This window comes from Euprymna scolopes, chromosome 24 (genome assembly GCF_053919585.1).
Source record: "Euprymna scolopes isolate OS-2025 chromosome 24, ASM5391958v1, whole genome shotgun sequence".
NCBI classification, from domain to species: domain Eukaryota; kingdom Metazoa; phylum Mollusca; class Cephalopoda; order Sepiida; family Sepiolidae; genus Euprymna; species Euprymna scolopes.
Window position 1 is genome coordinate 11,499,927 of NC_136505.1, and position 26,604 is coordinate 11,526,530.

General features: G+C 33.4%; 1 protein-coding gene across 2 annotated transcripts in view; it reads left to right on the plus strand.

Moving 5' to 3' along the window:
• Nucleotides 1–26,604, plus strand: part of LOC145246584 (uncharacterized) — an 87,912-nt gene that overhangs the window by 56,493 nt on the left and 4,815 nt on the right. The gene's annotated exons all lie outside the window — the stretch shown is intronic.

Sequence of the window (26,604 nt, forward strand, 5' to 3'; positions counted from 1 at the left end):
CCTCATATAATAATATTTAACAAAAAGAATTTGTTTTCTCCCAACACACTCATGCCATGATTTAGCGTCTTTGTCAGTAGTGGTAAACTCCTTTATGTAGGAATAACCAAAGCTCATTATTGCTTTTCCGGTAGAGGATTGAAGTGAGATAAGGATGCTTATTGCCAGAGGAAGAGCAGTATCCAACAACTGTGACATCCCTTATTTCCCACATCCAACAACAGATGTAAGAGATAGCCATCATCGCACATACCTTAGTCTTAATATCTATGGGGGAAAGAGCAAGATGAATAAAAATAAATGCACATCCATCACACTAAAGGAGAGGGAGGGGGTTACTGTGACAACATCAGAGGTAAAAGATTGGATTAATGAAGCATGGGCTGCCTTTTACCAGTTAAAAATGGTCTGCTAGCCTCAGACTTGCCCTTCAAAAACCTCCAGTTCAGGATTTTTTTTATGTGATAGTGAAGCGAGTTTTGTTTTATGGAGAATCGGTGTGGAAAGCAATTCCCTGCAAACACTTTTCTCTAGAGAATCCTCAGAATTGATCAATTGTAACAACTGATCGAGGAAGAAAAACATCTTACAAAGATGTTGGAAATCGGTTGATTGCACATCCTCGCAAACTGCCATCTAATATGAGGTCTGCTCTCTTTTGGAACTCATAAGCACATCCAGATATATGTAGCATCATCAAGTGAAAAAATCTGCCGTACATGAGGATGGTTGGAGAAGCTTGCTCAAGACCGGCATACTTGGAAGGATTTCATTCCTCGCCTGCGCACAAAGTTAGCTGACGAGTCTGATAATTAAGAAAACTGCGTACTGTAACGAAATCTCATTAAAAATATGCTAGTAGGCTTTATTCTATCTTCTATATATTACAAAATGACAATGTTTATTGAAAAATATCCTGCAAGAGACAGTTCATGCCATATTAGTTGAAATCCCACCAGTCATCCAAATGTCCAATAGTCCGAGAAATCTCGGCTATTACTGGAGTAAAAATAAATCTTCCAGCCGTATTTACTTTTTTAATCTGCATCTTGAATAATGGACTTTTTTTAATTGTGAACAGAAAATCTGTTGCCGCATGTAGCATCCCAATGTTCTCTTTTTAAAAGATAAAATTATGACTTTATCCGGTCGCTTTTTATTACCACAGTTGAGGTCTACCGGTTTGATTCAAAAACAAACTCCTCTTTATTTCACCTCTTCCGGTATTTATTTATTTTATTTATTGATTGGTAAGCACTTGGCACTACAACAACAGGAGAAGGGAATGCAAATCAAACTCCTCAATGAAAGCTCAGTAATTGGAATTCAAGGTGAATAGCTACTGCCACTTGAGTGCACTCATGGTCTAGAAGGACATCAGTAGATGAGATTACTGTTGATCCTGGTACTACTACTTGACTGTTACGCAGCTCATCCAGCCTGCGTGTTATTGAAATTGTTTTTAAAAAATGTTTTCTGGATCCAGACATATGCATAGTTCAAAAATAATGGCAGCAAACCACTGTTTCAAAAAATTTATCAAGTGATTGAAAGAGGGCAAAGAAAAAAGAAAAATATGCTGAAGGGGGTAAGTTTATCACTAATGAAGATCCAGACCATAAAAATTCAAAGAAAGTGTTGCTTCCCAAACTTAAATTGTATATAAACTTTGCACACATTTCTTAACTAGTATCTGCCTCGTTTAAAGATTTCTGTTCAAGCTAGCAAGGGGCCACTTTGGAGAGTGTAGATGAATCTAGACGTGGCCAAAATATTTGAACAAGAACTGAATGTACAATCGTTTATCATCTCTGACTTTAATAAGTTTATATACTTGTATTTAATGATATGGTTTTGTAATGTATTGTCGAAAAGAAAGACTGTCTTTAAAAGAAGACAAATTATGAGCCGTGTATTTACATTAAATTTAGAATGAACAAATGTTCAACTGAAATAGTCAAAATGCTTTTCCAAACTTTTGACCAACTTTTAAAAAAACGGCCTTTGAGGTTATGATCAAGTGTATCAAATCAAATTTATCGACAAAAAAAAAAAATAGTTCAAGTCCTGTAAAAAGACAAGATCTTTGTATATCTTTGTAGGTAAGCATAAAGAGTACAGCCAACATCTTGGTTGTGAACTTTTGAACATGCTTCGAGTGTACAATATTTTGAGGATGCAGATTTGTTGCTTGGATAACATCCTCAAGAATTAATTGTACCAGAGTTGCGTATAAGCATCTGTTTTTAATTGAGAAAGGTTCTCTTGATGAAACAAAAAAAAAATCCATTTGATTTTATTTACAATAACACGTTTGAAGGAGTTTTCCACAGCTGTACCAAGGAACTTGTGAGAGGCGGGGAAGCTGAACTCTCCCAAAACTCTTGCTGAAAAGTCCACCATTTCTGTTGCATAATTTAACATATAAGTTAGTCCATTATGATTCTTAGTGTTTTTAGGCTTATTTCAAATTATCAACCTGAAGAAATCTATGGTTCACAAGATCATAGTGGACCAAATTATTATTTGTCAGCCACGGTTTATATAGAAAAGTTAAATCTATCAAATTTATGTATTTTTTTTTTTTTAAATATTAGGTCTTGTTATCTCTTGTTTTTTTTTTTTTGTTTTTTTTACGTATCTAACAAATATGTACACCAAAATCAAAGTGTCATAGGTTTTATTGTTATACAAGGTTAGCTAATACAGTAATATAGTTAATTCAATATAATCCATTTAATTATCCTCTTTTGTATTGATGCAGCTTCTTTTTTTTTTTTTTTTTTTACAAAGAAGTCATCACTTATCAAGGCCTGGAGGCCACTCGTGGGTAAGGGTTATTGTGTGTACAGTAATCAATGGGATAATATTGTAGTAATCATTAGTAATGGAGATTTGATAAAGTGTCTTACTTAAGTTGACGGTTTATCAGGAATTTGTTTATGTTGGACTTGAAGACATCCAAGTTGTAGTCAGGTGGGAAACAGGCAAACGGAAGAGAATTCCACAGGCGTGCATTTCTAAGAAAGAAGCTTTGTTCATAGAATGTACGTTTTGATTTAGGCACAGATAAAGAGTGGAGAAAATTACTGACAGTGTTTTCAGCTAGACGGGATTTGAGGATTATGTTTATAATTATTTATTTTCAACTGAAAGGGCCAAATGTACTGCTGAACGGTGACCATGTTATGAGTGTTGAATTACAAAGACGAAGTTGGAGGTGGATTATAAAATCTGTAAACTAAATTCAAATCTAGTTGGATTTCGAAAGGTGTGAACCTTCAGATTCTCCGCAGCAAAAGATTAAATTTTGCAGTTTCTGTTTATAAGTATTTGAATATTATGTTTCTGATGTTTTGAGATGAAGTTTTGAGATGGTTATTCATATTATTTGGATTCATTGGACTGCTGTTCTCATCTTGAGTGTCATTTTCACAATGTTTCGGCCGATGTAGTCTCCGTCCTTCTTCAGGTGTATCCTGTCAAACTCGGGAATTTGGATGGAATTTTGAATGGAACCTTTTATTTACTTCACGGATGTAGCATGCTCTTCTTTCGTCAGCCATGACTGTATCGAGGTCTTAAATAATTTGCAATTGTATTTTTCAGTCGCCCACATTGAGAATTGAACCTTCAACCTTCAAGAGAATATCACTTTTACAATTGATTTTTCCAAGTACTCTAACCACTGCGCCATCGGTTCTTGTGGACTCCATAGTGGTTAGAATACTTGGAAAAATCAATTGTAAAAGTGATATTCTGAAGGTTTAAAGTTCAATTCTCAGTATGGGCGACTGAAAAATACAATTGCAAATTATTTAGGACCTCAATCCAGTCATGACTGACGAAACAAGCACATGCTACCCCCGTGAAGTAAATAAAGGATTCCATTCAGAATTCCATCCAAATTCCCGAGTTTGACAAGATACACCCTTTAGAAGGTTGGAGGTTACATCAACTGAAACGCGAAAATAACACTCAAGATGAGAGCAGTAGTCTGATGAATTAAAATAATGTCTTTGAATATTAATCTACGCAGTCCACGCTTCAGGCGAGGTCCGATGAAATTCTATCATCAAGTTAGTTTCACTAGATCTTCAGCAGTACTGTTTAAAGTCATCGAGAGATTTCAGTATCAACCAAGAGGTGTGTATATAAATCCTTCTTTATGACTGTGAAATATGGCTGATGAGGGTGGTTGCTCGATGAAAGTTGTAAATCTTTTACAATAACCTCTATCACATCGTGTGTTGTTATCTACCAACACTGGCATCCTTCTTGTTGCTGCAACATCTTTGATGGTTTGGGCATGCAGCTTGTCGTCCAGGATGGTGGGTGGGGATTAATATGCAATGTAATCCTTCTAGCCTGTGTAGTGTTAATATATTGATGGCCTGCTGAGGATGTGGATGATAACTATCAAGGAGGACTTGGCTGAGCTTTCAGGTTCACAAGTGGTTAGCCTTCAACAAACTCGTCATGGTTTGTAATGTAGTGCAAGCCAGGAAAGAAACCAGCTTGTCTTGACTAGGGTCTGAATAGTCGATAAACCAAAGAACTATCAGACATCTAAATGACTTAGATCATTTGCTTATTAGTTTACGTTGTGTTATGTCATCATCCGATAGTCTTTATTAGTGTTGAGATGATTAGTTAGAATCGGAAAAATTTGTGTCTTTTTTCTGATGCCAAAAACGATTCTTTTAATTGGTTTTTCTTATTTTTATTTAATTTTGTTTAAAGCAAAACCTTGCTTATAGTAATGATGAAACGATAAATAGTTATTGATTTTAAACAACCAATAAAACTAAAATCGATAGATCATCCCCCCACGAAAGTATTTTGATATTTGAGAAAATATCTGCACATTTAACATGTGTTTTCATGGTATTTGTGACAAAATAACAACTTCATAGTTTAATATTTACAGAATTATAAAGAATCGGAATCCGGAATAATATTGGGATTGCCCAATCACTAGTCTATACATCATTTTCAATTCAGTACCTTTAAATGTACAAGCCAGCAAAACATCTACACATATAAAGGGCAAGTGTATGTCCAGTTAAAAGCTAAAAAAACAAAGACCTATAAAATTAATATAATCTTGATCAACGTTATCCAAGATGAATAATATCTAAAATTCAAAAATTTTTATTCATTCTCCAGCAGTCAACTGGGTCAGGTTTTGTCCAAGGAGGCAGTTTTTCAGTATTGTTATTAATTTGGAAAGAAAATGCAGACAAATTCCACAAGAAATCTATTATATAAATGAGAGATTTGTGTATGTCCAACTAGAGAGGAATGGGCTTGGCAGAGAAGAGGGAGGAGACATGATAGAGATCTGCAACATTTTTGCCCCGGGCAATGGCAGATAGCTCTGCTAGTTTACATATATTGTGAGTAAATCTGCCTGAAAGTTGTTTCTTTATTTTTTAAAAAAATTTTCTCCTAACAGTCAACATAAGCAATTAAATATAAAGTTTGTTTTTGTTTTTTTAAAGATATTTTGAAAAAAACTGGAGTCTAATTGAGATTTTCAAAATATTTCATGATTGATTTAATTGAGATTTTCAAAATATTTCATGAAATTTTGAAAGATGAAAAGTTTTATGTCAGGGGTGAGATTTCTGTTATGGAAGCATTGATTTGATTTGAATAAAATAGAATATACATCAAGTGTGCTTGAAAGCCAAATTACAACAAAATATTATGAAAATAAACATATTTTACTCATTTGAAATTTATAAGTTAAATATATTTCAGAGTCAAACTCCATCCTCAGTATTTTGTTTGTTTGTTTTTGTTTTTTTTTTCTTGCCATGTTGTAAAGTTGGAGATCCACACATTGTCTTTCAGTAGTATTTTAAAATGCCGGGAACAGTGCGTTGGCTACGTGAGATTAATGTCTGACAATGCGCGGATCTTTACTACTGACTTTTCTTTCTCCAACTTTATATCATGGCAAGAAAGAAGAAGAAAAAGAAATACTGTTTGACTCCGAAATATATTAAAATTATAATTTCCAAACAAGTAAAATATTTGTTTATTTTTGTAATATTGTGTTATAATTTGGCTTTCAAGCATACTTGATGCATATTTTATTTTATTATGAAAAGGTTATTTTTTATTTTTATTTATTTTTTTGAAAAAGAATAGAAAAACTTAACACCATATGTTTGTTTTCTTAAGAACTAATATACAGAGTGGTTAAAAAATAATGTACTCACACTTCACCTTTATTTAGAGTGAAATGGAATTGCTTCGAATACAGAAAACAAACATAATTGAAAAATTCTGTTCAAATTGATGACCATTATTGTCTACACAATGCTAATAACAGTTAAAGTGTGAGTACATTTTTAGACACCCTGTATTGTTTTGTTTGCTTTACCTAAAAAAGTTAAAGTTAGCCCTTGTGCAAACAATTTTAATGAGTTCAGAAAAATGGTGAAACAATGAATTTACAAGCTTAATTGTGGAACCTGTTACGAGAATTTCTTTTCTTCGATAAGATGATTGATTAAAATGTAAGATGTTCACAGAATTATAATTTAAATTAACATTCGCAAAAGACATATGCTTGGACAACGAAATCTTGACATATACTTTTACTAATACTACAAGTATTTTGCATCTCTTCAAAGTAGCAAAAAAACAAATCTCTGACCTAATAGGTCCCACACTATCAACTAAGCTCCAATCCCTATCCCATCACCACTATGCTGCATCTCTGTACCTGTTTTACAAGTCCTTTAATGGAATGTTCTAATGAACTTGTAGTACTTGCGTCCTCTTTATATCTACACTTCCGACTAAAAATTCCACCCATTTCGCTGCTCAACTCTACATCGTGTCTCTGTAAATATGGTCCCAGTTAGTCCTTATGTCCAAGTGGCAATATGCCTTGTTTAGGATGAATTTTATGGTTGATGACTTGTCAATGTTACAAAGAAAAAAAAAATTTTTTTTTCACTGCACTGTAACGTGTGCTGTGATCACATGATAATTTGCCATGTGTAAAAAAAAAAAAATCTCTGCTGTATTATAAACAAATTGTGAACTTTTTCACATTGTCATCATCAATTGATTGCATTGTTGTAGACTATCGAGTATGTTCCTGATGCCGTTTCAACTGTGTTCCTGTTTGTCAAATATTTATCAATCAACTCTGAAAGGATCCTTTTTCTTTTGCAACTAACATATTCAAAACACTGCTAGGAATAGAGAGTACAATCACTAGATAGTAATCAATGACTATTGATGTATATTAGGAACAATCATTTTAATATGACCAATTATTGTCCATTCACAGCTACAGGGTGTTCAATAATTAACGTTACAAAGTTGTCTGCCCATGTTAAATAAATTCAACAATACAAATCACCCAAACGTAAATTTATACAATAGTATTACTAGATTGAAAATATCCAAATTTTATTCAAAGTATTGTGCATCAAAAACCTACTGCAAACGCTTGGTGAATGTGTCACACGAGTTATGGATGATTTTCTGTAGGATTTTTACTCATTTCTCACTTAATTTCTTCTTCAGAACCTTCAAATTGGTATGGTTGGAAGCCGAGGCATAACTCTCTAAGAAAGACTAAAATTCTTCATCTCAACAGTTGATTTGAAACGTTTTAGTGCTCTCCTCACTAACATTCAATTCATATTTAAGGTCTTCGCAATGTCTCCTGCAGACTCCAGATTTGAATATAACGGCAATTCGTTTCGCTAAAGCATGGAACATATTGTCAAACGTAATCTTCAAGTTAAACTTACACCATATACACTTGAAAAAAGCTGAAAATTCATAAATATTCAAATATAGAAAACTAGCCTTGGTGCCAGGCGTTGCCCGGGTGTTTGTAGGTGTGTATTGAGCAAAAAAAAAAAAAAAACAATACAAATCACCCAAACGTAAATCTATACAATAGTATAACTAGATTCAAAATATCCAAAATTTATTCAATGTAACCGCCTTGTGTATCAATAATCTGCTACAAACGCTTGATGAATGCTTTACATGAGTCACGAATAGTTTTTGTGTGATTTTGGTGGCCCATTCCTCACTTAATTTCTTCTTCAGAGCCTCCAAGTTGGTGTGATGGGAAGCTAAGACTTTACTCTCCAAGAAAGATCAAACTTTTTTACCAGATGATTTGAAGCGTTTTAAGTCCTCTCCACACCAACATTCGATTCACATTTAAGGTTTTAGCAATGTCTCTTGCAGACTTTCCGGATTTGAATTTGTTTCGCTAAATCATGGGGCATATTGTCAAAAGTGAACTTCAAGTAACACTTTGTCTATATACATCCGAAGAAGAAAGAAAATCATGAAAATTCATTAAATATAGATTATAATAGAAAGTTGTAACAATAAATATTGACTCCCCTGTACACATACATGGACATATAATAGACTAAAATAAGACTAAATTTAAGTGTAAAATACGCTTAAATATATTTTAATCCATGCAGATTTTGTATTTATTATTACAGAGCTAATTCTCCATTGAAGTTTTTATTATACCTAATATATAGTAGTTATTTCAAAATATTTAAAAAAAAAAAAAAAAAAAAAAAAAAAAAAAGACTTGAGTGCCATCAGCTAGAATTGAAACTGAAACATTATAGTGCCCCAGTTATGTTTCCCACCATTTTAGGTATTAACAGATAAGTTAGAAATATTTAAAATTAAACCACTTCAAGTTGTGAATGAATTTGCACATACGCAAAAGTAATAGAAATATGTCTGTAAGTTGAAATGAACATTTTGCATTTCAACTCACTGACATATTTCTGTACGGTTTATTCATTCCTCCAAATAAATATTTTACTTGTTATAAACCATCCTGGGTGTATGATTACTATTTTCTGTTTATTTCAGTGTTATGTAACCAGTAGTTTAAGAATTTATCGGTTAAATATTTAAACACAGACACACATACATACATCTACTGTTTTATTGATATAGATTACAATGATTATCGCTGATATACATCAATTCTTCTTTTGATACTTATCTAGTTGTAGAAACTTTTCCAAGTCATCATCAAAGCTTGTAGTAATCTTCCATGATGTTTTTGGCTTTTTTTTTTTTTTACAAAGGAGTCATCACTTATCAAGGCCCGGAGACCACTCGAGGATAAGGGTTAATGAGTGAACAGTGGTCATGGGGAACATGTAGTAATTGTTAGTAGTGGAAATTTGGTAAATTGGATTACTTAAGGGGATGGTTCATCAAGAATTTGTTTATGTTGGACTTGAAGATTACCAAATTATAGTCAGTTAGAAAACTGACAAATGGAAGAGAGTTCCACAGGTGTGCAGTTCTAAGAAAGCAGCTTTGTTCATGGAATCTACGTTTAGGTTTAGGCACAGATAAACATAAACATTTATCCTGATTTCCTAGGTGGTTGATGAAAGATAACTTAGTTGTTGAAGACTGGCTTTCTTCAAAGAGAAACTCCTTTAATGAAATGTGTCTAACTTGATCTCAACATTGTGAACCTGACTCACAACCATTGGACAAAGTTGGTTCTTCTTTTGTGACAAAAGCAAACATCTTACTTCGTCTTTCTACACTGTAAATCTTGTAACGTTTTACTACCCTATGCATCACCACTTTTTACCTATCTCTACAAGATATTTTTTTCTTGGTTCTGGTCCAAAATTCACCCTATGTTAACCTTTTATGACCTGAATTATGATGTAGATGATTAAGAAATATTTATTGTTAATTTTAGTTAGTTTAAATGTAAATGGTATTATGATTTAAAGACATTTTCACTATAACGTTCTTTCATTATGAAGTTCAATAGTTAAACTAACACAGAATTTTTGCATTTCATAAACTTACCTTGATTATTATCTATAGTGATTGAAAAATGTGTGTTTATGACAACAAACGAAATCCTCGACTCTCTGAGACAGACGGTGGCATACTGAATGTAAGCAATGGACAGTTGCAATCTGGAGGTATTTGACATCTACCCAAATACTGAACTAATATGTACACGGCATGTTTGAATCAATTCCCACGTTATGTATGCCATTATACTCCTTTATTTACGACTGAACGAATTAGTTCAACCAGGTCTTAAAGGGTTGAAGAATAAAAATAAAGAAAAATCTGTATTATGCATGTACTTGTGACAAAACAAAAATATCATATTCCAAAAATCACATCAATTGATCAAGTAATTTTATTTTTTAATGAGAATATAAAACTTTATGAGTAACTGAAAAATGGTTTTGTCTGCTATTTTGAAAACAATCTAAAGAGAGACATAACTCCACATTCAAACGTGCGAGATTTATGTTGTAATGCCTACCAATTCCCATTAAGAACTTAAAAATGGTTTGCTTTGTAAAAATAAAACTACTTAATTAATTTATAATTTTCGGAATGACATTTTCGTTTCATCACAGGTGCGTACATCATACTGAATTTGTGTTTTGTTTTTTAATATAGGTGGAATTCTGGACAGTAACCTTCTTTTATTTTTTTTGTTGAAGTCTTGGCATGGGTCCAATTTAAAATTCTCGGAACATTATCACTTTCAGTGAATGGTCCAAGACTACCATTTTTAGACGAAATGAAGTCGCTTATCAAAATATAATCAAATTTTGAAAATACCAAAGAGGTTTGACAGTATCAAGAGGTTACTTACTCATTTTAGTTTTGCAGGAGTTAACTTTAGTCTAAAAGGTTGCTCCGAAATTGGTAAACCAATCCAATCAATATGTAATAGTAGTGGGTGGTGCAAGTTTACCCATGGATGACAGCCATCAGTGTTTATTCGATGAATACGTTATATATTTTATAAGGAATATAAATTTTTAAATGTTAGAAAAAAAAAAATCTAGTTTGAGACAGATTAACATGGATGATTATAAATGTTTTATGGGATTTTTTTTTACTGCTAAAGATGACTAAAAACATGTCTACAAAAAAAGAAAATAACAAAGGCCTCCAGAGCTCTGCTGAAACCATCCATTTGGAGGTAGGTAGCGCTGGTTTTGCGATTTCTTTATGAAGTTTGAGAATGAAGCGTGATTTTGATTGTTTATATCGGAGACAAGATGCATTATTGGGTCTTATTTCAAAAGCAGTGCAGTCATTATCGAAAACATCCTTGCTGTTTGTATCATTTCCAAAATAAAGAGAGTCAAAATATTGCAACAAATGTTTACTAAATTAATTCTTCAATATAAAAACCAATTTTTCCCTTATTTCAAAAATAGCTTTAATAACAAAAGATAAATTTTTTAAAAGTCTGTTTTGTCAATCAAAATGTGTTCTTAAAAACAAAATTGTTTTAATTTTTTTTTATTTAATCCTAATCAATATTTTATTCACTTTTTTTTTTACTCATATTTAGACAAAATTTTCATAGTGTTTACTCTCTTAGTAACATATACTCCTACTCTCTCTCTCTCTCTGAACCTGCGGCAAAAATAATGCAAAGGGTGATTTTTCAATGTTCGCTGATATTTTCAGCGTTTTCATTGTTTACTGAAAGTGTTCATTATTTATATAAAGTTAGGGGATGTGCATATGTTTATAAATTTGTGTGTGCAAGATTCACTTATAAATTAATGGATTGATCCTTCTGAATATTTAAACAGCTAGAAGCTAAAGTGCTGGACAATGCTCAACTATATTTATAGGTTAATGAGGAAGTGGATGCCATGCAGATACTTTTAAGTGTTGTGAAATTTTAACAATAGAAGTTTCAGTTTCCTGTACAAAAAGTGCATTACAATTCAATTTTGAGTTCTCTAATTTCTTTTTTATTTTTTTGTATACATGGAATTTTTATGGTATTGCATATTTATGTGCATTTCCTGCAGATTACTTAGAAACGATTAATTTCTAGAGATTTTCAATGCTATATTCAGATTCCTTGCACAAAAATACACTTATATGGAAAATTTTATTACTTAATCTTGTGTTTTAACAAAGATATAACATTTTTACTGAAAAAGTAGTGTAAAAAATGTGCTGAAACACATATGATCTTAAAGAGGGAAAAATGTCCAAATGTATGCGGCACAAAAATAGTCATAACATCCTTATTTTTAATCAGATTTTAAAATTTAAAAGGGTTCATTCTTAGATTATCAAGCTCTTTCTATGCCATTATTTAGATTTTTATTTTATTTTATAATGGGTTTACCATATACCAAGGCCCGGAGGCCACTTGAGAATAAGGATTAATGTGTGTATTTTAGTTATTGGGACAGTAGTGTAGTAATCTTTTGTGGTGGAAATTTGGATAATTAGATTATTTACAAAGACAGTTCAATAAGAACTTGTTTACATTGGACTTGGAAGGTATCAGCTGGAAAGCAGATCAGCGGAACAGAGTTTCATAAATGGGCAGTTGTAGAAAGTTTTGTTGATGGAATCTACGTTTAGGTATAGGCACCGATAGAGAGTGAGGGGATTTATTGATTGTGTTTTTAGCTAGATGAGTGTTTTTTGTGAAAGATTAGTGGAGTGGGGGGGGGCATAGATTGAAGCTCATGTGTATTGCCAATAGTAGATTTCTTGTGAAAGTAATCAGGGTTTTCTTTCCAAATTAATGCACACTGAAAAATTCTCTCCCACTGACAAAATCTGATCCAGTTGACCCTCAGAAATGTATAATTTTTTCTTTTTAGTTGGATATACAAACATATACGCTGAGACAACTGTCCTTTACATAATAGATTTCTTGCTTATATTTAATTTTGTTTCATACTTATGAATTATTTCTTTGACAACTGTTTTAAAAGAAGTTATTCCAAATTGATTTCATTGACTTTATATTTAATCCTATCAACATTTTTATTTTTGCTCATATTTTGGAGGAGGGGTCGGTAGGCTTTTTCTACTCCAAACACTCAAAAAGGACCGGAACAAATTCACACATTTTTTATTCGTTTTTTTTTTTTCCTTCCTTACTTCATTCCACAGTAAAATAAAATTAATTTTTTTTTAATGTAATCTACTATATTAATAAAGTAAAGTTATTTTTTTTCTCTCATCTTTCCAACACGCCACACATAATTACAATACGGTCACACTTCTTGATGGTACATGATGCATGTTTCCAGAAATTATCAGTTTTATTTATCTTTGTAATTTCCTACTTTGATTCTGACTAAAGTGACTCTCCCAAAACAAGTCCTCTTTAGAGGAGGTAGAAGGATATTTCACTTAGTCAAAAAAAAAAAAAAAAAAAAAAAAAAAAAAAAAAAAAAATTACTAACACTTCTCACAATTCACTATGCTCTATCAGATCCACTTCTCAGAAAGAAGTGGCACTGTTTCATTATCTTTTACTGTTATTGATTTCCCCAAGTAAAAGATTACTGCTTCCTTTCAATTTGATTCTTATTTTCCAAGCAGTTTGATTGGCTGCTCATTTACATTTTTCAGAATACTGGATTATATTTGCCAAACCCTTTCAAAATCCATTTGTGAAAAATAAAAAAAATGGTGTCTATCTAGCAGCTGCATTAAATTCTGTTAACTAGCACCAGTTCATACTTAAATGTAATTATGCATAATTCCTACTGATAGATACATCGGACTTAAAACCACCTTTGTAAAGCATCACAATAACTATACATAACGTTCTACATCAGTAGTCAGGTCATATGGAAAACAATCCATTATTCTAATTCTTATATAAAAAAATCTTTTCTACACTATTGTAAGTTAACAGTAATATCAATTATATCATATTCCCTTTTACTAATGCAAAAATTACCAGCTGATAGTAGCAGAGCTGCTAGATGTTGATGCTGCTATTTCTTCTTTGTCTGGTTTCAGTAGTACTAGTTAGTAATAGTAGTATTGATAGCAACTACTCTGCCATATTCACAATTTCTTACAAAGTAGTGACGTATATTATTATATTAGATTGGTGCAAAAATAATGTTGATTTTTGACTTCAGGTTGAACGTCAAAAAACGACATTATTTTTGCCACAACCTAATAATACTTTTATTATTTCTTTTATTGCTATCAATCTCTTGAGTTAATCTAAGTTCCCGAGCAAAGACGCAAATTTCATATTTTAATGCTAAACATAAAAATATGCAGAAATAGCATCCATTTTTCTTTCTTTCTTTTTTTTTTTTTAAAGCACACCTGATTGGCACATTAATGCCAACTCCATAACACTGTCACATTCCAGCAACAAATTTGCTCTTACTATATTTTAAGCATAATTCTTGACTAAACAAGCTTGCGCATTAACTTCATTTTATGGGATTTGCACATTCGAAAAGCCTTTAAACTGCATAGATCACTCTGTGTATGTTGGCACTTAAGAATTATCTACGTTTTGCTGTGGTTGCTTCACACACTTACAGATAATTAAATGACTTTTTTCAAGACGGTTTCTTGCCTTTCCGTCTATAATAATTTGTGTGTGTTTATGACTAAAATATAACGCCAACAAATGAACTCGTCCTACAATAGTACTTGAGTTAGAAACAAATAATTCATGCAGATTACAGAACAAATATTATTATTTACGTACGATTTCTAAACTTACCTGTAATTTCACATCCGGGCAATGCCAGAACAGGTACCACTAATAATATAGAAACAAAGTAAAAATAATAATGAAAATATTCAAAGATTTCAATAATTTTCAATTATAAAGTATTTATTTACCAACATAATGTGTTGAACCAGAATGGTATTGTGGTGTTAAGTTCTTTAAAAAGTCAAGGGTGTGCCTCATCTTCAGAAATAAGAAAAAGAAAATAAATTGTACAATCACTTGCCGGGAGTTTGAAATATTAGAACTACAGTAGAGCAGATTCACAGGGGTTGTTAAATTATTTTTATTCAACCAATAAATACTTTATAATTGAAATCTTTGAATATTATCATTATTCTTTTTACCTTGTCGGATACCTGACAGTGCATTTCTATAAGATAGCCTTGTTATAGCCTTCAAACACAACTCGTTACCCACTACAATATCCTTGTATAATATTTTATTAATATATTATACTGGCTTTTTTTTTTTTTTTTTTTTTTAATTTTTTATTTATTTATTTATGTTTTTAATTCAGCTTCATGTATCTAAACACTATTTTAATATGATAGTTTTCAGCAATTTACTACTTGGTTCATTAAAGTTTAATATTTAGGTTTGGGGGTTCAACGCATATATTTTAGAGCAATTTCATTGACAGTACAGATTATAATAGTAATAATAATTATAGAAAAAATAAATAAATAAAAACATCAGACAGCTGAGAGCACTATTAAACAATAATAATACGATGCCGGCACCTAAAACTGTAAGAAAGTCCAGGTGATTCCCATTGTAATTGAAACGCTTCAGACCATAACAAAAAGCCACCATAAATGGCTTAATCAGACTGACCAGATAATTTTTTTCCAATTTTGCCTGCTAGGAATGATGATAGTGTTAATACAGCTTGAATGTCTAAAGTCAAAGGAATTGACCTGATTTTCAAGAAAAATATTCCTATTTAAAACATCGAAAGGTTGAGACTACTATGGATTAGGTAACCATAGGTAACCAAAAAAGTTCTGTCCACTTTTATAAAAAAAAAAAAAATGCTTCACAGTATATGGAACTTATATTACATCTTTGAAGTAATCGACTTTGGCATCCGGCAGCTTCTGCCAACATGTCTCCAGCTGTTCAATTTCCTTGCGGTAAAACTCGAGGGTTTTGGACGAAAGAAGTTTATGAGAGCTTGGCGCAAGTCTATCATTGGTGAAGAATTTCACACAAAGGTGTTCATCTAAAGAGTGGAAGAGGTGGTAATCTGATGGCACAAGGTTAGGTGAATAATGCGGATGGCACAAAGTCTTCCCCCCCCCCCCCCGAGTTGCTGTATGGTATCCATGACCACTCAAGTGACATGCGACCTGTCATTGTTATGCATGAAAAGCACACCTTTGTGAGCCACCAGTGCCAGCTCTTTCTGGTGCAATGCCTGTTGCACACATTTCAATTGCTATGAGTATCAGTGACCTTTTGGCCCATTGGTAGCAGTTCATAATGAACCACTTGACAACCTGCCCACCAGACACAAAGTATAGCCTTGTGTGGGTGCATAGGCGGTCTTGCAGTGTAAGGGACAACAACCTGAAGAGACAATCAATGCTTGGGTGTTTCGTACAGAATCCACTTTTCATCACTGGTAAGCATTCTACTGAATAAGGATGTGCTATGGTGCCAAGAAAGCAATAATATGCAGGCTGACACTTGTTGTCCCTTGTAAACCTCTAACAATGTTTGCCAAACCCACATGCTCAGTTTGTATGTCTTAGGCGATGCAAGTGAAGGCTAACTTCATCGGCAACATTGAACTGTCTTGCAAGTTCATCACGTGTTAGACTACTGTCCTCTTCAATGGCAGCTTTTAGAACTCCGTCATTCAAGAGCTGTAATCGTTCACTGCGAGGCTTATTACAGCTCTCCTCACTTGAATTTTTTAAATTAACATCTTGCAGTACATTCATCCACAGCACTATCCCCAAACGCTTGACACATGCAGGGACTTGATGCAGCTGCTGATTAAGCCAACTTTGAAATCGTAAATCAAACAACCCTGAATGAGATCTTTAGACTCTTCCATTCTTCTCAGTTGTTAAACTTATAACTGATGGTTTAGTGCGATTGTTTTTTTTTGTTTTTTTATATAACTTCTGATGTTCCTACTTCCAGCTGTCCGAATTTGAAAACAATTGCTACACACATTTTGTATATATTTCAACTTTATGTAATGGCTAATCAAAAAACAGACAAAACTTTTTTCGATTATGTAGTAGAAAAAGAAACGTGTAGTGACATTGGTTGGTGCCACACAAAATAGTTGTGAAGGATTAAAGAGGATAACGAACAGCATCCAGACCTCCACTAGAAGGACAAAGAAAATGCTGGAATTGTGAGGCGGCTTATTGTCACTCAAATTCCAGAGTTCATTGGTGGTTGTGCTCAGCAAAAACTCAATGGCAAACGGATGTTGTAAGAGCACAAAAAGATTTGAAGCAGTTATGGAAAGAATTCTGAGGAATACCACTGATAAAGATGTTTGAAAACTATTAATTATATCATTGTAGAGTTGGGCTGGATAGCAGTGACTGAGATGATGTTAGTGATTGAGAATAGTGAAACAGGATACAGAACTGATTATCAGTCTGTGTATCTATGGTGTTTACCGATGGAATAAAGACTGTCACTATTCTGAAATTTAGAAGGAGTGGGTCAGCCCTGATTTTGAATTCATTGGAACGAGCTCAACTGACCTGGGGTGAATGCTCTAAAACAATATCCATTTGAAACAATTGGTTGAACACAAATGACTTCATATCATTTGGATTCGTCGGATTGCTGTTCTCATTTTCACTGTTATTTGCACAAAGTTTCAGTCGATGTAACCTCCAACCTTCTTCAGTTCTATCTTGTCAAACTCTGGGAATCTGCACAAAGTTTCAAACGGAACCCTTTATTTAATCCACAGAGGTAGCATGCTCTTGTTCCGTAAGCCATAACTGAGTAGAAGCCTTTGCACATGTATTTTGTCTGTCGCCTGCACTGAGGATTGAACCTTCAACCTCCTGAAGAGTGTAACAGTGACATTCAAAATACAGTCGCTAATTACTTAGGACTTCTACCTAGTCATGGCGTGACAAAATGAGAGCGTGTTACCCCTGAATAAAAGGTTCCATTTGAAATTCTCTGCAGATTCCTGATTGTGACCAGATACATCTGAAGACGGTCAGAGGTTACATTGAGCAAAACATAAAAATAACATTCGAGATAAGCACAGTGGTCTGACTAATCCAAATAATCAATCCTCAACTCCAAAATTCTGAAACATAATTGGAAATAAGTGTTTGTAAAATAGCCACTTGTGTTCGATGAATTATTTACAATGCATTGTTTCACATAGAAGATATTTTGTTACGGCATTCATCTTAGGTTTATTGAGCCAACTCCTCTGAGTGAATTCAGTGAGGGCTGACCGAATACAACAGTCTATTAGCAACGTTAAGACTTCACTGGCGGACACCATAGATACATGGACCGGCAATCATTTATGCATCTTGCTTCACCATTTTAAATTGGTTATGGCGTCTTCTAGTCCCGAAGTATTGATAGTTATAATTAAGTCTTTGTTTCATTGCGGCTGAAGAACTTGACCAAACCAGCGAAGCAGCTCTGTGCAGAGAGTGCTATTTGAAAGGAGATTTGTGTTTGGACCACTGCATTTGAAACAACTATAAACTTGGAGGATGCAACGTAGACAATAATGATCAAAGACTTTCAGTCTACAAATGTCTGCGACCTGCACTCATAGAGGAGGTTGGTACAAACAAGGACTTGGTAAATTTGGATTTTTATTAAAACGGGCATTTCTGGTGTGTCCGTTTATATCCTCTTCCCCTTTAACCTATAATTGTTTCCCAACATTAATTTACCTGAAAAGGTGTTAAAACATTTAAAAAACAAACGAGACGTTAACTGGAATTATTATTTGGATTCTTCGGACTACTGTTCTCATCTTGAGTGATATTTTCACGTTTCAGTCAATGTAACCTCTGAGTTTTTCAGGTGTATCTTTTTGAACTCGGGAATCTACATAAAATTTCAAATGGAACCGGTTATTTAATCCACAGAAGTAGCATGCTCTCATTCTGTCAGCCATGACTAAGTAATTCACAATTGTGTTTTGCACAGAAGATTCAACCATCAACCTCCAGAAAAGTGTAACTTACAACTGATTTCAACCACTTTATCCACTACGCTATGGGACACATGTTCGACAGAAAGATTTCTGAGTTCAACAAACTACACCTGAAGAAGGTCGAAGGTTACATCAACTGAAACATTATGAAATAACACTCAAGATGAGAACAGCAGTCTAAAGAATACAAATAACCATTCCTCATCTCAAAGACTCAAAAATGTTGGCTGGAAACTTTTACAGTGCACAACATACAAATAAAAGTATATTCTTTTAAGAAATGCTTAACAGATAATTGGTATTAACAAGTAAAGGTTCGTAAAATACTAATGTGAAAAGAACTGTGGTGTAAGGTCAACCAGGCCTGTAATTAATTCACAGCAAAGGCCAACAGTCAATTAGTACATTCTTTGCTAAATTACTCCCTCGCACCTAGCAGCCAATTTGCCTTTCCTCTTTTGTGAGATGCGATGACGATTGATCTCCAGTTATTTAACTGAAATTCTTTCTAAATGACCTTCATATGCTGATATTATCATAAGTATTTTTTTTTTATAATTAATGAGTCACTTCTTATCAAAGATAAAAGTCACTTGAGAATAAGTGTTACTGTGCTTGGTGAATGATGAAGAATATTATGAGAGGATTGAAAATAAGTAAATTGAACAAGCAAAATTTGATTATGCACTTCACCTTTTAAACTATATGAAATGCCCCATTAGTCATAGACAAAGATGTGTCATAAGTCTGCTCATAATAATCTGCAGGGAGTCATTTTTTTTTTTATATCACACTTTGCGTTTTTTCAGTTGACTTTCCTGTTATAATTGATGCTATTCTCATTTGTTTGACTAAGGAATCACTACTTATTAAGGCTAAAAGCCAATTGAGGATACGGGTTAATTAGATAATAGATTGTCAGTTGAGTAATGGAGAATGTTATGACACGGTTGAAAATGATAAATAAAATGAACAATATTTGATTACTTATGAGGACGGTTAATGGTAAATATTTGTTGGCACAGAATTTGAAAACGAGCTGCAGAGAAAGCCAAATCAAGTTTCCGTGTCTCTACATGGTATGTAATGGACTTTGCAAACTAAATAAAGAAAACAGTTTGGTCTGTATTGTGTAGACTATTCATTGACGTTTGTTATCGTCACCTGTACTTAGTCAAACACTGATATTTTCCAGAATTTAACTGCCCTCCACCCTCCCTTTCAAAAAAAATGAAAATTTAAAAAATGAAATCTAACCTAAATATTTTTAAAACTGAAGAAAACTAATTTGGGTCAATAGTAAAAAAAACTTAATTCTCCACCACAATTTTCCAGTTCAAATTGAGGAACCATTTGGTTATATGTCTCGAGATATCGCTAACTGGACCAGAATTATATTGAGTTTTAAGGATGAAAATCTTAAAGGAAAACGTATGAAAGGTAAAAACTATACTCGTCTAGCTATCACCACTATCAACAACTTTTGCCCATTCTATCTGTGATCTAAATCTAAATGCAGATTTCAGGAACAAAGCTTCTTTCCTAGAACTGCCTGCCTGTGAAACTCTCTTCTGCTTTTCAATTGACTACAGTATGGTTGTCTTCAAGTCCAATGTAAACAAGTTCTCGTTCAGCCGTCCCCTTAAATAATAAAATTATACTCGATTTTCACCATTAATGATTACTACACTGTTGTTCCGGTAACCACTATATGTTCGTTAACACTTATCCTCAAGGGGTCTTTGGGCCTTGTTAAATGGTGACTCCTTTGTATTAAAAAAAAGGTATAGTAAGGAAATATAATCTAAGAAATAAGCGAAAACTTTTTTCCAAAGTAAAGATCTGTAATCGTAGCGAACATTTGGTTTTGAATGAAAGGTTTTTATATTTATTTTAATAAGTTATGAATAAAGAGCATTTGAATTTTAAACCATAATAGCGGTAAAAATCATGTTTACGTGGGTAATATTTTTGTTTTGTTCTGTTTGAAAGCAGAGCATCTACTCAAAGTATTAATGCTGGAGTCCCTCCTGGGCCCAACTCTCTTCCTGATCTACATCAATGATCTCCCAAATCACATCCTAAGATCATTCGTAGACATTTATGCTGACGACACTACCATCTATGGCGACACTTCAAGGGCCATATATGACCAAGTTCTCTCCGATTCTCTCTCCTCTGGTCTTGATCATGTGATGCAATGGGAAAAGAGGTGGCTGGTTAATTTTAATGCATCTAAAACCAAGCTTCTATCTTTCCATCATCATAGCTCTGATCGCTGGCTGGCATCAATTGAAATGAATGACTTGTCTTGGGGAGGCTCCATATTTTGACAATCTTCTGGGTCTGACCTTTACTCCTAATCTGAAATGGAACACTTACATCAAATTTGTTGCCAAGGTCGCTGGAAAAATGATGGGATCATTCTACTATTCCAGTAGATATCTCACTGCCGATGCAATTCTCTACTTGTAAAAGAGCCAAGTATGTTCAAGGATGGAATACTGTTGCCACATCTGGCAGGAGCTGCTAGAAAGACTTATCCTGCCTTGACAGAGTTCAAAATAGACTTTGTAGTCTAGTAGGTGATGCCCTTTTCTCTTTGCAACCTCTTTCCCACAGAAGAGATGTTGTGAGCCTGTTTCTGCTTTATCATTATTTTCTTGGCAAGTGCTCGTCTGATCTCTAATCTATGGTCCCTCCTCGCCAAACATTCGTTTAGCTGAAACCACTATCAATAATTTCCCCAATCTTTATCTGTGCCCAAATCAAAGCTTCTTTCTTAGAACTGCACACCTGTGGAACTCTCTTCCGTTTCTCTGCTTTCCAACTGTCTACAATATGTTCATCTTCAAGTCCGATGTGAACAAGTTTTTGATGAGCCATCCCTTAAGTAATCCAATTTACCAAATTTCCACTAATAACGATTACTACAATATTGTCCTATTGACTACCCCACACACATTAACATGTATCCTCGAATTGCCTCTGGGCCTTAAGTGGTGACTACTTGGGAAAAAATAAATAAATAAAAATCTACTTACATGTGAAGGAATGACGTAAATGTTATATGAAAGTGATCTTGCACTGTTTATTAATTAAACTGAAAAAAACGGAATAGATATCGAAAATATAAAGAAAAGTAATTTGTAATGCTTCAATTCTGAATTTTGCTGTTCCTGTATTCTTAGGAAGGGAGTGATTATTATTTAATGTCCAAAACCTGTATATTATGGAGAAGATTATAAGGATATTAAAAGTAAATAATTTAGGTGTTGTAAAGTAATGTTCCTAGGACACAGTGTATAAGAGATACGTTGGAGTAGGAAATTTATATGGAGGGAAAATGATTGCTATCCTCTTGTTGAACGGCATACTTAAGAGAAACAGATATCTTGGAATAAATGTAATAATATTTGTAAATATTAAAAAATGTCAAAATATTTTTTTGAAAAATGTGTTCGGAAGTGTTGTAGGTAATACGTAGAAAAGATACGTAGATTATTTTCCTATAACGACTCAAGTTGCGCTTGATAAATTGACGTTATTATACAGATGATAAATAATGGCATTTTTAATGGTCGACTTTTCGTATTAATCCTTAACCTAGAAATTTATTGTAAAGGCAAATTTTAAAAATTATCAGCAGGGAGACCTGTCGTTGCCCGGAATTGAACGAAGATCAATGAATATTCCACACTTCCAATACTTTTATCGTCATCGAAGTCGTTGAAATCACCCATTTTTCAATCAAATCGATTGAGTGCCTGCTCTAGGCTGAGACTCACTGTGGTTTTTAGTTCGCAATACATTGTATTCTACATTGCACTGTAGAGAACTTACTGTTGATTTTATAAAATTATTTTTATATAATCGTTTGAATTAAAGTTTAAAATGCAAAAGTCAAGTATTATAGTTCAGTTGTGCTCTAAATAGAAACATTCATGTTGAACAATGCTCCTGTCTTAAAGAATCTACTGTTGATTTTATATGCTGGGCCCTTCTGCTTGTGTGGTGATAAAACTTCTCAAATGCACTTGTGATGTTAGGCTGTATAAGAGTGTTAACTTTGCTCCAAATCAGACTGTTCTTTCTTTCATCAGATTTATTTGATTCTAGTGACAATAAAAGTATCGGAAGTGTGAAACATCTGTTGATCCGTATTCAATGCCGGGAAATGTCGAGTCTCTCTGCTAGTAATATAATAAATGATGAAAACACAAGTTCATATCAAGAATTTTAAAACAAAAACTATTTCTCTTTGTTCAAAAAGATTTTTTTTAATTTATAGCTGAGGAAAGAAAGATCAACCGTAAAAATAAAAGGAATGGAAAAAAAGAAGAAAAAAAAATATGGTGCTTGTCTAGATTGGTAATCTTTTAAATAAACGCATTTCAGGTGAAAACATTACATACGTATCATTTCAAAAAATTCCAGAACGTTTTTTTGGTTTTTCTCTTTCTATTTTAATATCTAACATTGAGGAGAGTGGGGGGTATCAATAGTATCACACTCAAAAGAATCAAATCGATAATCAGCAGAAAAGGCCTCGATAGTTGATAGGAAAATACTTGTTTGAATTAAGCAAGAATTTTCCTAATAGATTATCCATTCATAGGCAAGCTGCCAGTCCGAACTCTAAGGATGTGTAACATAGTCGTCTATTTCTTTCTAACGGAACCAACATGTTGTATGCAGACTTGGTCGCAAAGGAAAATGATGACAACTTTTCTTGGTGGAGGAAAAAGGTATTTATTTTGTCATTTCATGTAACCAAAACAGCTACTCACTATCAGTTTTACAAAGTTCAACTTTTTTAAAAATAGGGAGAGAGAGCAGACTTTTGCAGGCTGTCACTGGCCAACCTGCCAGCGGTGGTTGTTTCCTTTTCTTTCGTCTCTCTTTTTGTCTCCTTATCCTGCTTCCATCTTTTCTCCATATTCATCCTTATATATAAATATACATATTTGAGTGCTTAAGCCATACACCCAAAATGCTAATGCGATAATGTTACAAATGGACTTGCTCCTCAGAGCGTAATGAGACATTCCAACCTTATAAATCAAATCTCTAGTGTTTTTGTTAGTTTGTAACTCACTTAGTCAAAGAGTTAAGCACTGATTACTGAATTAAATAATTTGGAGTTTAAAAGTTTTTTAATAGTTTTGATGGGTTTTTTTTTTTTTTTTTTCTTTCTTGCTTCACTTTCATTTCTGGTATTGTTCAGCCTAGAAACAGTGACAGAATGAATTAGTCTTTTTATGATTTAAAAAAAAAAATTCTGATTTTGTTTTAGCAGGGATGCTAGATATTCACCTGTCATCTTATACATTCCAACTGAGAGAGCTTTTTAAGATTCTAACCATCCCAAGTGCAGTTGCTTGTATCTCTTTTGCACGTGGTTCACCGGGTATATTTGCTAGATACTTTTTGAAATTCTTTTCCATGAGTATGGTTGTTCCTATAATTATTTGAATGATGGAAATCTTCCTAAGGTTCCAATTTCTTTTCATGTCATACATAATATGTTGGTATCTTTTCCCTCTCAGTTCTGTTTAACATTGGAGACACTAACTTCTACCAGTTTACATTTTTTTTGTGAGTACAGAATATGTTACGTCACTGCTGATAATTGTGTCTTATTGCATTACTGTCATAGCAGCGACTGAGATCTGTGATTGTCATCGATGCATCTTTTTCGGAATCGATAAATATTTGCTTCTCATGTGCAGCCATGGTAATGTGTCTGGCAAGCTGGGAAAAAAAAAACAACTTTCATCCAAATGAAGGGGCAACAATGCTGTGCTATAAACAACTTTTATTGAGTTAACATTTCTTAGCAAAATTCATTGCGGTTATATTTTGTAATGTTTCTCCCATGGTACAGAAACATATCTGCAATTTAATTGGCCCCACCCTATCTTCTTTTCTGCAACCTCTCTCTCACAGGCGTGAGTCTCAGTATTTTTTTTATAAATACTATTATGGCATGTACTTTTCAGAATTGTCTGATCTATTCCCTGCTTCTTTTGTTCCAGCTTGTTTGATTCGTTGATCTAGTGGTCTTCACCAATTTGTTGTTTTGATAACTCATTGTAATACATCTTTCTATTCCAGGAGCTTCTTTCCAAGAACTGCAGACTTGTGGAACTCTCTTCCTGCTGACTATTTCCTCATACTTTAACCTTGGTCTTTTCAAGACTAATGTCAATAGGCATTTACTGTCTTTGCGATAATCATCTTCTGCACTTCTTTACATTAAATGGCTTCACGCCTTGTCGGAAACAATTTCTATAAAAATAAACGTTGAAAGATACTAATGCAATATGAATCTCTTATTTGATTATCAGTACAAAAAATGTGGAATTTTAATGGTGACCATTACCATTCTGTTCAGCCTGGGTCCCTCTTTTCCCATAGTCAATTAGAAATATACTCTTTCTCCAACGTCCAGCAACATCATCATCTTCGTTTAATTATCTCACATCAAAATATTTAAAATCTATTCTTGAATTAGGCTTTCATCCAAATGTAACCTCCGACCTTCTTCAGGTGCATCTTGTCAAGCATGGGCATCTGTACCGAATTTCGAACGGAACCCTTTATTTAATCCATGGTATTTAGCATACTTTCATTTTGTCAGCCATGACCGAATAGATGTGCTAAATAATACGCAGTTGTATTCTTATTACCTGCACTGAGGATTGAACCTTCAACCTCCCAAAAGAGTGCCACTTAAAACTGAATTTTACTAAGTACTTTATCTGTTATGCCATGGGGCATTACGGAGGTTGAAGATTCAATCCTCAGTGTGGGCTATACTCAGAATACAACTACAAATTACTGGTTGACAGAATAAGAACATGTTACCCCTGTGGATTAAATGAAGAGTTCCGTAAAAATTCTGTGTACATTCTCAAGTTTAATGAGATACATTTGAAGAAGGTCAGAGGTTACATCAGCCGAAATGTGAAAATCAAGATTATGGAGATGAGACTCTTCTCTCACAGTGTCTCAGGAGGGAGAGGTTCTCCTCTTTTTACTTTATGAAATTATTACATCATCTGTGTGCGTGTATGTGTTTCTCTCTCATTGCTATCTTAGGATTGGGGGAGACTCTCTTCTCTTACTGTATAAGAGTATTAAATATTACTTTGAATGGAGGAGGTTCTTACCCCCCTCCCTTCACAGGCCCCATCATCACAAGAACAACGCACTCTTCAAAAATAGAATTTATTTCACTCTTCCCAAATTCTGGAATGTGCTCATCATCACTAGTGACCCCAGGTGACACATACTAGATACAAGTCCAGACAACTTGTCAACTCATGACTGATACTATCAGAAAAAAATAATTCTTTTCTCTATTTTGCATTTCACCAATTAAGTTGCAAGTATTTTTTCTTCTTTTTTTTTTTTTCAGAAAACTAAGGTTTTATATCATCTCTTTTTTGATTTAATAATACTGTCACAAAGCTGATGAAATATCTTTGCATATGATTGTGTAGATAATGTTTAAAATACAATTATAATGTGACCCCACCACCCACCCAGTCTGATATTTTTTCCCTTTTTTTTTTTTTTTGTTTTCCTGATCCATGTAAGTATAAAAAGTTCTGTCACACTTCAATCCAAAATCACGGATTGAATTGACACCTTAAGAATATCCAGTTCTTGTTTTTATGCAAATTGATGATAGAATTATTTAACTAATTTGAACTTTTCAGAGAAAAATGTTGCTTTTTCAGAACCCGTTTCTGCAAATTTTTTAACATTAATAACAGTTCTTTTTCAGAACTTGTTTCTGCAAATTTTTAAACTTTAATAACAGTTCTTTTTGTTTTGTTTTGGTTTTTTT